The sequence below is a fragment of the Bos grunniens genome, chromosome 8, assembly GCF_055505025.1.
Source record: "Bos grunniens cultivar Pamir isolate PY7600 chromosome 8, Bosgru_T2T1.0, whole genome shotgun sequence".
In the NCBI taxonomy this organism is placed as follows: Eukaryota; Metazoa; Chordata; class Mammalia; order Artiodactyla; family Bovidae; genus Bos; species Bos grunniens.
Window position 1 is genome coordinate 94,067,261 of NC_141172.1, and position 11,255 is coordinate 94,078,515.

Genomic DNA, 11,255 nt, shown 5'->3' on the forward strand with positions numbered 1-11,255 from the left:
CTTTGGTGCTCAGCTTTTTTTATAGACCAACTCTCACATGCATATATGACTACTGGAAAAACCATAGCCTTGACTAGACGGACATTTGTGGACAAAGTAATGTCTCTGCTTTTTAATATGTTGTCTAGGTTGATCATAACTTTTCTTCCAAGGAGAAAGCGTCTTTTAATTTCATGGCTGCAGTCACCATCTGCAGCGATTTTGGAGCCCCCCAAAATAAAGTCTCACTGTTTCCGTTGTTTCCCCATCTATTTGCCATGAAGTGATGGGACCAGATGCCATGATCTTAGTCTTCTAAATGTTGAGCTTTAAGCCAACTTTTTCACTCTCCTCTTTCACTTTCATCAAGAGGCTTTTTAGTTCCTTTTCAGTTTCTGCCATAAGGGTGGTATCATCTGCATATCTGAGGTTATTGATATTTCTCCCAGCAATCTTGATTCCAGCTTGTGCTTCATCCAGTCTAGCATTTCTCATGATTTATTCTGGATATAAGTTAAATAAGCAGGGTGACAATATACAGCCTTGATGTACTTCTTTTCCTATTTGGAACCAGTCTGCTGTTCCATGTCCAGTTCTAACTGTTGCCTCCTAACCTACACACAGATTTCTCAAGAGACAGATCAGGTGTTCTGGTATTCCGATCTCTTTCAGAATTTTCTACAATTTGTTGTGATCCACACAGTCAAAGGCTTTGGCATAGTCAATAAAGCAGAAATAGATGTTTTTTCTGGAACTCTCTTGCTTTTTTGATGATCCAACGGATGTTGGCAATTTGATCTCTGGTTCTTCTGCCATTTCTAAACCCAGCTTGAATATCTAGAAGTTCACGGTTCACGTACTGTTGAAGCCTGACTTGGATAATTTTGAGTATTACTTTACTAGCATTTGGTGATGAGTGCAATTGTGTGGCAGTTTGAGCATTCTTTGGTATTGCCCTTCTTTGGGACTGGAATGAAAACTGACCTTTTCCAGTCCTATGGCCACTGCTGAATTTTCCAAATTTGCTGGCATATTGAGTGCAGCAGTTTCAAGGCCCCTATCATATATTTATTCCCAGAGAAAAAGTAGGTTGATAAGTGCACCTACAGTCAATCAAACTCAAATATTTACACCAAATAAAAATATATCCTGTCAAACATACCCTTCATACTCCCTTGGAAATACATGCTTATGAAGTAGGTAACAGATTGAATTGAATGAGAGTCCTCCTTTCCACAGCAAATAGATACATAAACATTCTATTATGCTGATTGAATTGTCTCATCACTGTAAACTAGACATTTCATAGAAAGCAGCATACCCTGTTGGCAAATGACTATTACTGAGAGAAATGGTCAATCCTATATCAGAAGTACACTTACTGTTTGAAAAACCTAAGTAAAACGCATGCATTGGATCAAGATGTTACCTCTAGGGATATTTATTAAGCTAGGAAGACTGTCTCAAGGATGAAGAGGTGTTTTCAAAATTGTGCTCTTTTACTTTTTACAAAGAAGAAGGTCATCTACTAATATTTACTCTTTATATGTTTTCAAATTAAAAATCACTTTCTCCATACTCTATGGCACACAACTCAGATCTAGAGCCAGTCTCTAATTTCTGTTTTGGAAAATGTTGAGCATAACTGAAAATCCAACAAATGGAAGAGGAAAAGCTTTCATGTGGACAGAACTAAAAGGCAATTCTTTTGTGTGTGATTTTGTTCTTTGTATTTTTTTAATCTAAAGAAACCCAAACTTACCGCAATACACTTACTCAGAAGTCTCACCAATATATTTAGTTTTGCATTGTTTGCTCTTCAATTACAGTCACCATAGAATTGAAACACCGATGGTATGCTCCAAGTTATCAATGAGAGATGGTCTAAAAGGCCTTGCTATTCATGTGCTTCTAGACAATCAGCATCAACACCATCTGGAAACATGTTCATAAATTCAGATCTCAGATATCACTTGAGATCCACTGATTGAGAATCTTTTACAAAGATTTCCCATGTGACTCATCTGTATATTAAAGTTTTAAACACTCCACTAGATGGGTGGTTTTCTTCCTCAGTTGCACAATAGAATCATCTGGCGAGCACTATTTTAAAAGAGGCCTTATTTCCACTCCTCAGACAACTGGCATAATTTTGGGAGGGCAATAACCAGGCAGGTAAAAAAGGAGGGATGTAAATCAGAAAAGGTAGATATGAATAGCAATTTATTACTTATTGTGTATAAATGTGTTAAAATAATTTTAAAATATATTCTATGAAATTTATTTTCCTCAGAGAATTATAGTGATGATTAAATAAGTAATACATGTGAGCATATTAATAAATTACACAACCCTAAACCAATGTTACTGTTAATGACTGACATGATACAAAACCAAATAAATCAATATTCTTAAGATATTAAGCATGGTATTTCCAAAATAACAATTAACATAGTATGTCTGTGGTTCAACTAAGTCTGAAATAACAAACTTTTAAAAATGCAAATAGTTCTTCCCTGTCTCAGAACCTCTCTATCACAATCTCAGGAAATAAAACACAGGAGTTTGTATTTTTAATAAACTACCAATGTAACTATTGTGTGTCTTCTACTCCATAACTTATAAGCAGGAAGAGGAATATAAAAAGCTAATTTCACAACTAAAACCAACCAGCTACTTTCCCTTCCTCCAATGATCTCTTACTTCATATGATAATACTGTATAGACTCCTTAACAATTACATCTCTTCTGTAATACTCCAGGTATGCAAAAGTAAAATGGAAAGAACCAATTCAACAGGCATTGAGTTCATTTCTTCAGGGACTTTCTGAGTACCCAAGAGCTGAAAAATTCCTTTTTGTGATACTCTTGGTGATGTACCTGGTGATCCTCTTAGTGAACAGCACTTTGATCATCCTCACTCTCCTGGATTCCCACTTTTACATCCCTATGTACTTCATTCTCAGTAACCTTTCCTTTCTTGATATTTTGTGCACATCCTCCTTTATCCCCTCAACAATGACACACTTTCTATCAGAGGAAAAAAAAAATCTCCTTCACTGGATGTATTGTTCTGATGTCTGTCTCCTTCACCATGGCATCCACAGAGTGTGTGATCCTAGCAGTGATGGCACGTGACTGTTACATAGCCATCTGCATGCCTTTGAAATACCCTATCATCATGAGCAAGGCACTTTGTATTCAAATGGCAGCTCTCTCATGAAGATGGGGCTTTCTCAACTCATTGACACAAACAATTCTTGCAGTACACTTGCCCTTCTGTGGGGAAAACGTCATCAATCATTTTGTTTGTGAAATATTGGCCTTTCTCAAGCTGGCTTGCACAGATATTTCCTTGAATGAGATTACTCTAATGTTTGGCAGTGTACTGTTTTTGTTTGTTTCATTACTATTGATTTTCATCTCCTACATTTTCATCCTTTCTATTGTATTAAGAACCAATTCATCTGGAGGAAGAAAAAAGGCTTTTTCCACCTGTTCAGCCCACATTACAGTGGTGACTATATTTTATGTGTCAATCCTCTTAATGTATATAAACCAAATCCAAAGACACTTCTTCGGACAAACTGATTGCCATGTTCTATGCAGTAGTCACATCCATGCTCAGTCCTATCATCTATAGCCTGAAAAATACAGACGTGCATAGTGCCATGAGAAAATAGACAACTAGACTGCTTCTGAAGGAAAGGATGAGGAACTTGAAACTTTGAGCTTATGCACAAAATAAGCTCATATATTTGAGGCAAGGTTTTCAATACAAGCAGAACAAAGAAACTAAAGGATATATGTAAAATCACAGAATCTAAAAATTGGAAGGAAATTTCAAGGTAATAATCCGATTTTATCTTTTATGAAAATAAGGACAACTACTGTTAGAAGTGGGAGTAAACTTTTAGAAACAAAAAAAAAAAGCGAAATTGTGTTTTCCAAAAATACTTAACAAGTAAAACATATTTCACGCCCCTTTTTGAGAGAACTATATGAGTTCATGTTTTTTTCTGTTTATTACTCATTTTTGTTTTACTCAGGGACTGGATCTGGCCCCAACCTAATTTTTCTAGTACAAATTTTTCCTCCTTTTTTCCATTGCTGTGTTTATCCCACCCCCTCTGCACACACTATGCTGTATTCACTGTGTAGTTATCCAAATATATCATGTTCTTTCACATTTAATGACAATAATATATGTCACTTCATTCCTATCATGATATATTCCCCATGGTGGCATCACAGTCATCTAATTAAATACAATTTGAGTGTTATTTACTCTGAAACTCCTTCCAAAATTTACTCAGTGGAAAAGTACTATTTATAATAGCCAAGATATGGAAGAAACCTAAGTGTCCATCAACAGATAAATGGATAGAGAGTTGTGGTGTGCATATATATATAAATATATATATATAGAGAGAGAGAGAGAAGAAACTATTAGTCACAAAAAGAATAAAATTTTGCCATTTGTAGCAACATGGATGGACCTAGAGCTTAATGAAATGAGTCAGAAAACAAAAAATACTCTGTTGTCACTATTATGAAGAATCTAAAAAATAAAATAAATGAGTGTATGCTACAAAACAGTAAGATACAGATACAGAGAACAAACTAGAGGTCACCAGTGTCTGATCACCAAACATATATGGGAGGAACAAGATGGGCTATAGGACTAAGAGACACAAACTACTATTTATAAAATAAGTGAGCAACAAGATGTATTATGCAGAAGAGGGAAATATATCCATTGTTTTGTACAAATAAATTGAATATACTCTATTAAAATACTGAATCACTATCTTGTATTCCTGAAACTAATAGAATACTATAAATCAACTATACTTTTTAATAAAACAGAAGGAAAAATAAAAATAAGGAAATAAAGATACACTAGCATAATTCAACCATGTATTAGAAGGATCTGCATATACATGTATTCTGAGAGATGGGAGTAATTAAGGACAGTGCTTCTCAGAACCTATAACTTCTTCCTATTTTTAGAAATGTTATCACATACATTTTGTTTGTAGTTTTGTCCATTAAGCATGTGGACAAATACTGAAAGTAAAATTGAACTTGTGATCATTTTCATCTTGTAAGAAGTAGAGTGTTAGTGTGTTATTTTCAGTTTAGTTCAGTCACTCAGTCATGTCCAACTCTTTGCAACCCCATGGAATGCAGCATGCGAGGCTTCCCTGTCCGTCACCAACTCCCAGAGTTTGCTCAAACTTATGTCCATCGAGTTGGTGATGCCATCCAACCATCTCATCGTCTGCCATTCCCTTCTCTTCCTGCCTACAATCTTCCCAGCATCAGGGTGTTTTCCAAGGAGTCAGTTTTCGCATCAGGCGGCCAAAGTATCAGAGCTTCAGCTTCAGCATCAGTCCTTCAATGAATATTCAGGACTGATTTCCTTTAGGATTGACTGATTTGATCTCCTTGCAGTCCAAGGGACTCTCAAGAGTCTTCTCCAACACCACAGTTCAAAAGCATCAATTTGTCTGTGCTCAGCTTTCTTTATAGTCTAATTCATCCATACGTGACTACTGGAAAAACCATAGCTTTGGCTAGACGGACCTTTGTCGGCAGAGTAATGTCTCTGCTTTTTAACATGCTGTCTAGGTTTGTCATAGCTTTTCTTCCAAGGAGCAATTGTCTTTTAATTCCATGTCTGAACCAAAAAATGAAGTCTCTCACTGTTTCCATTGTTTCCCCCCTCTATTTTCCATGAAGTGATGGGACCAGATGCCATGATCGTCGCTTTTTGAAGGTTGAATTTTAAGTCAGCTTTTCAACTCTCCTCTTTCACTTTCATCAAGAGGCTCTTTAGTTCCTCTTTGCTTTCTGCCATAAGGGTGGTGTCATCTGCATCTCTGAGGTTATTGATATTTCTCCCAGCAATCTTGATTCCAGCTTGTGCTTCATCCAGCCCAGCATTTCACATGATGTACTCTGTATGTAAGTTAAATAAGCAGGGTGACAATATGCAGCCTTGACGTACTCCTTTTCCTATTTGGAACCAGTCTGCTGTTCCATGTCCGGTTCGAACTGTTGCTTCTTGACCTGCATACAGATTTCTCAGGAGGCAGGTGAGGTGGTCTGATATTCCCATCTCTTTAAGAATTTTCCACAGTTTGTTGTGACCTACAGAGTCAAAGGCTTTGGTGTAGTCAATAAAGCAGAAGTAGATATTTTTCTGGAACTCTCTTGCTTTTTCTATGATTCAACAGATGTTGGCAATTTGATCTCTGGTTCCTCTGTCTTTTCCAAATCCAGTTCGAACACCTGGAAGTTCTCAGTTCACGTCCTATTGTTTAAAGTGTGTTATTCAGGAATCAAAATATCAAGATTGGCTTGGGGAAAAAATGGCACTAAATAATTACTAGATGTCACCACCCAAAAACACCTCTCTAATGTCTCAATGTATCTGATAGATAATGTCAAATGTATCTGATAGATACATTTATCAGAATCCTCATAGGCAATAGCATCATTTTTTCTCCTTCAAATAGCACACATGAAAGAGCATCCTTTGACAATAAAGTGAAAGAAAGAAAGTGAAGTTGCTCAGTCATGTCTGACTCTTTGCAACAGCATGGACTGTAGCTTACCAGACTCCTTTGTCCATGGGATTTTCCAGGCAAGAATACTGGAGTGGGTTGCCATTTCCTTCTCCAGGAGATCTTCCCGACCCAGGGATTGAACCCGGGTCTCCTGCATTGTAGGCAGACGCTTTACCATCTGAGCCACCAGGGACCAATAAAAAATCATTATCAATTGACTGCTGCTTTCAGATTTATTCAATATTTTCTCATTTGACTGTCATGTCAGCCTCATAATTATATCTCATGATTGTCATGTCAGTAGTCAGTAAGCAGTACTCTGTCCATATTCCAAACTAAATAAACAAACCATAGATATGTCTAGTTAGGTTTTTCCAAGGTCACACAGCTAAGACATGGAGCAGTACAAATGCAATCCTGAGTTCTTTGGTTCTAAAGCCCATGATTTTCCGTAATACCACACTGCTATTCCTGTGGTAGCAATAATTAAGCTGACAAGTATTGATTTTGTAAACCAGAAGCATAATAGTCATTTCCACAGAAGTGTAGATTAAATCTCTGAATGAAGGTAGAATGAGTGAGCACAATTGGCTGAAATTAATAGTTGCTTTAAATCCAAACACTGTGTTAGTTGTTATTTATGTATACTCTCCTTCCACCTTGGCACATAGAGTGCTAGTCATTCTTCTCTACAATTATCTCCACTTCATTCTTCTACTCTTCCAGTGGCCATAGAACATTGTCCCAAGGCATTAATACAATAACCACAATCTATCTACCTGTTTTGATGAGGTTCTTACTCTTTGGACAGACTAGTTCAACCTTTAGTATGATTTTCTCACTTGCTCTAAGATTTACCCTCTAAAGCTTCTCTATCTTTCTGCAAGTGGTAATTTTCAGCTTGAGTTAAAGCCATCACTATAATTCCATTAGCTCTGTGACATCTCCATGATAAAGGGTAAATTAGATGTGCATATCAACCTCACATTTAACCAACTGGTCCACAGGCAGAATATAAATGTTACAAAAGCTGCTGACTGTACACTTTGTAATTACTCATATATTGTGGTTTATAGAATAAGATATCTTCATACATTTCAATATTTTATGTCAACTTAATGAGTCTGGGGTATTGTAAATTCTGTAATATAGGGTTCATGTCTTGCCTTTCTTCTCTAAATGTTAATAGTTCATTTATATTCTTGGATTTAAACAACCAGGCATCTGAAAAAAGCACAACAGAAATGAGCTAATAGTTTCACTGAGGTACTCTGTAGTTTCTTTGAGTTAATAATATAAAGTCAGCACTCTATGACAAACAACATATCATTAAACTCTGATTTTTTTGTTCCTAATGACACATCTCCACCCCGGTTTTATTTAGGATTATTTTTATGAAGACCTTTTATATTTGTACATGGACATTCCCACACATCTATCTAGATACAAAAGCATACCCAAATATGTAAAACACAACCACATATTTATAGAATATATGATTGCTATCATCAAATGTCACTATTCAGAAAAATGTTAATCATAAATTAGCTCAAAAATCTACTAGTTACTATGCTTATATAGTACATATTTATAATACTGAATGCTTAATAATTGGCTACAGTGACATTAGTTAATTTTATATTCTAACTCCCTGAAATAAAATTTCTCATAATTAAGATCTGTGTAAGAGTTTGAGATATACTTATATATTTTTATATTATCTAACAACTTCAGTTATAGATCAAGAAACAGATTTAGAAAACCACATGTCACATTTGAAATGAGTGTATTCCCCAATTCCAATGTTCTGATATACCTTGACCACTAAACATGCCTTAAATTTATGTGTTTTCACATGTGCTTATCAATGTTATTTGCCACTGGGGACTAAGAAAGTACAAAAGGGGTTTTTAATCAGCATCTTTTTCACAGTTGTTTTCATCTCTTTGTTGCTTAGACTGTAGATGATTGGATTCAATTTGAGGGTTAAAACCACATAGAGTAGAGCCATAAATTTATCTTTTTCCTGTGAATCTACAGCTGAGGGCTTCAGATACATGGAGAGAGCTGTCCCATAGAACAAATCCGCTATACTCAGGTGGGCTGCACATGTTGAAAAGGCTTTGCTTCGACCATTCACTGAGCTGATTCTTAGGATGCTGGAGAGAATGGACACGCAAGAAATAAAAATGAGCATAATCAGCACAAGAAAGAAGTACACTGATCACCAACATGATTAACTGAAACTTGGAAGTGTCTACACATGCCAATTTTAGGACAGCCAGAATCTCACAAATGAAATGACATCTACTTCCACTCAAAGACAGCTGCAACACAGAAACCATTTCCACCAGGGCAGTGAAGGAGCCTGTCACCCAGTAGCCAGCTTCAATCGGTACATAAACCTTCTTGTTCATGATGATGAGGTATCTCAGAGGATTGCGGATGGCCACACATCAGTCATATGCCAGCACGGACAAGAGCACACACTCAGTGGAGCCCATGGCCAAAGAAAAGTACATCTGGGCAGCACTCCCTGAGAATGAGATGGTGTTTTTCCCTGAAACAAAGTTTGCCAGGATTGGAGTCAGGACAGAAGTATACCAGATGTCCAGACATGACAGATTGCTGAAGAAGTACATGTATGTGTGTTGGTGAGAATCCAGGACACTAAAAGAAATCAGAAGACTATTACCCAGTAAGGTGATCAAGTATATCAGCAAGCACAGCACAAATATGGTGATTTCAACTTTGGGATAGTGAGTAAATCCCAGAAAGAAAAAAATTAGAAATGACTGTTGAGTTTGTCTTGCCCATTTTAACCTTCCTAGTCCATCAGTAGTAGTGAATAAAAGTATATGTGGCCTATATTTAAATTTTACATTCTAGCAACTTTCAAGGGGTTTTTGTTAGGAGAACTTTAAAAAGAGCATTGCCCTCCAATACTACTAGCAATATCACATTAATTATTCACTCATTCATGCCACATTTACTAAATACACTGAGAATCTAGAGCTGAGTTAACACAAGTCCTTCTTTCAGGCAGTTCATAATCAAATATAGGGCACAGTCAATACCATAATATGCATGCCCCAGGGCAATAGGCAAATAGAATAAGAACCCTATCTCTTTGATGGGAGCAGATGATCAATCAAAAGTAGCACTGAATTTAATCAGGTCAAGGACCACGGGAGATGTTCCAAGTGAGGAGCAATTTTTTACAAAGTTATAATGAGAGAGAGTTCGCTTGCCCTTCATAAAGCTGAAAGTTATCTTATGAATAGACAGACACACTGACACAAGGAACATTAGGAGATAAGACTGAGAAGATTGGCTGGAGTCCAATGACTATGAGTGTGTGCGTGCTAAGTTGCTTCAGTCATGTCCAACTATAATGTCACCCAATTTCTCTCAAGAAGGCAATTTGAATATGAAAATAATATTGAACCCCTTCCTTTCTTAGAAACAAAATCACTTTCCAAGTTTTAGCATTTTATTATTCAAATAAAATTTCTTACACCATATCTTACAAGCAACCACATATTGAGATATATGTTTAAAAATCACTTTCTAAAGAGCAGGCTCAGATGAGCCTTCACATACATAGGCCTTGTGTTCTTTTTTATCTATGTCTCTATCCTCATCTCCCAATACTCTATTTCCATGCACACTTTCTGCTCTGAAATAGCAACAGACTTGTCATTCCTATACTCATCATGAATTTAACATTTCTATGTCTTTAATATATATTTTACCTCCTTGGAGCATCTTTGTTTCCCATCTGCAATCTTGTCTTTCATAATATTTCTCTTAATAACATTGCTCAGTCATCAGTTTCATTCTTTGTACCTATGTTATTGAAGTATATCACAATGAATTATACTCAGATGTGCATGTCTCTATCCTTCCCACCTTACACTGTGAGCTTCAAGAGCTTGTTCCCCACAGTCCAGCAAAATGATAACTTGCACTAAAGATTTTTAATAACACATTGCTTCCTTAAATATGTTAATTTCTGATACATGTAAAATGCATACAATTTTACCATATATCTCTAAGCCAAAATAAAAACCTGAAGATTTCTCAATTAGTTTACATCTGCTTTCTTACATGTGACATTAAAGAATGTAGTTGAATTAGTTTTTAAACCTTATTTGATGTAGAATCTGAAAGGAAAGAGGATGAAGACCACACTTACTAAAAGAAGAGGTTCCAGTCATCCTCTGTAGAAAATTAGAATGCTATCCTCAGAGAGTGAAATTTGGGCTCTAAATCAAACCATGATTCTTACCAGTACATAAAATTAGGCAAATCATCACTTGAACTTTTTGAAACTTGCTTTCCTAATCTACACAAAGAAGTTAATTCCTATCTAGTACAGATATGAAAGATCTAGATTAACTTGCTTGAAATTCTTACTCCATAATCCCAATTTCATGGTCTCTCTAATATTTCAGAGAATCACAGTAATATGTTTATGATTTCAAGGACACCCTGTTTTCCAGAACAGCAATTGCCTGAATGCTGCTCCTGTGCCGGCCCATAGTGAGTCAAACTTTTAAAATTTATCACATTTTTCACAACCTGTTAAAATTTCAACCCTTAATCTGTTGGGGGCCAGAGTGAGGTACTCCGCCCATGACAAAGGTCATGAGGAAGGAGGCTCGACATACACAAAGGCGGGATTGAGCCTCAGGAGTC

General features: G+C 36.3%; 2 pseudogenes across 1 annotated transcript; one reads left to right on the top strand and one right to left on the bottom strand.

Moving 5' to 3' along the window:
* Window positions 1–2,756: 2,756 nt before the first annotated feature.
* LOC147367710 (olfactory receptor 13C3-like) lies at window positions 2,757–3,710 on the top strand (annotated as a pseudogene).
* Window positions 3,711–7,601: 3,891 nt separating this feature from the next.
* Window positions 7,602–10,978, bottom strand: LOC147367711 (olfactory receptor 13F1-like; annotated as a pseudogene). Its single transcript, XR_015168820.1, has 2 exons — window positions 10,974–10,978; window positions 7,602–9,419 (listed from the first exon to the last, which is right to left on the bottom strand). The product of XR_015168820.1 is annotated as an olfactory receptor 13F1-like (transcript).
* Between the last annotated feature and the right edge of the window lie 277 nt (window positions 10,979–11,255).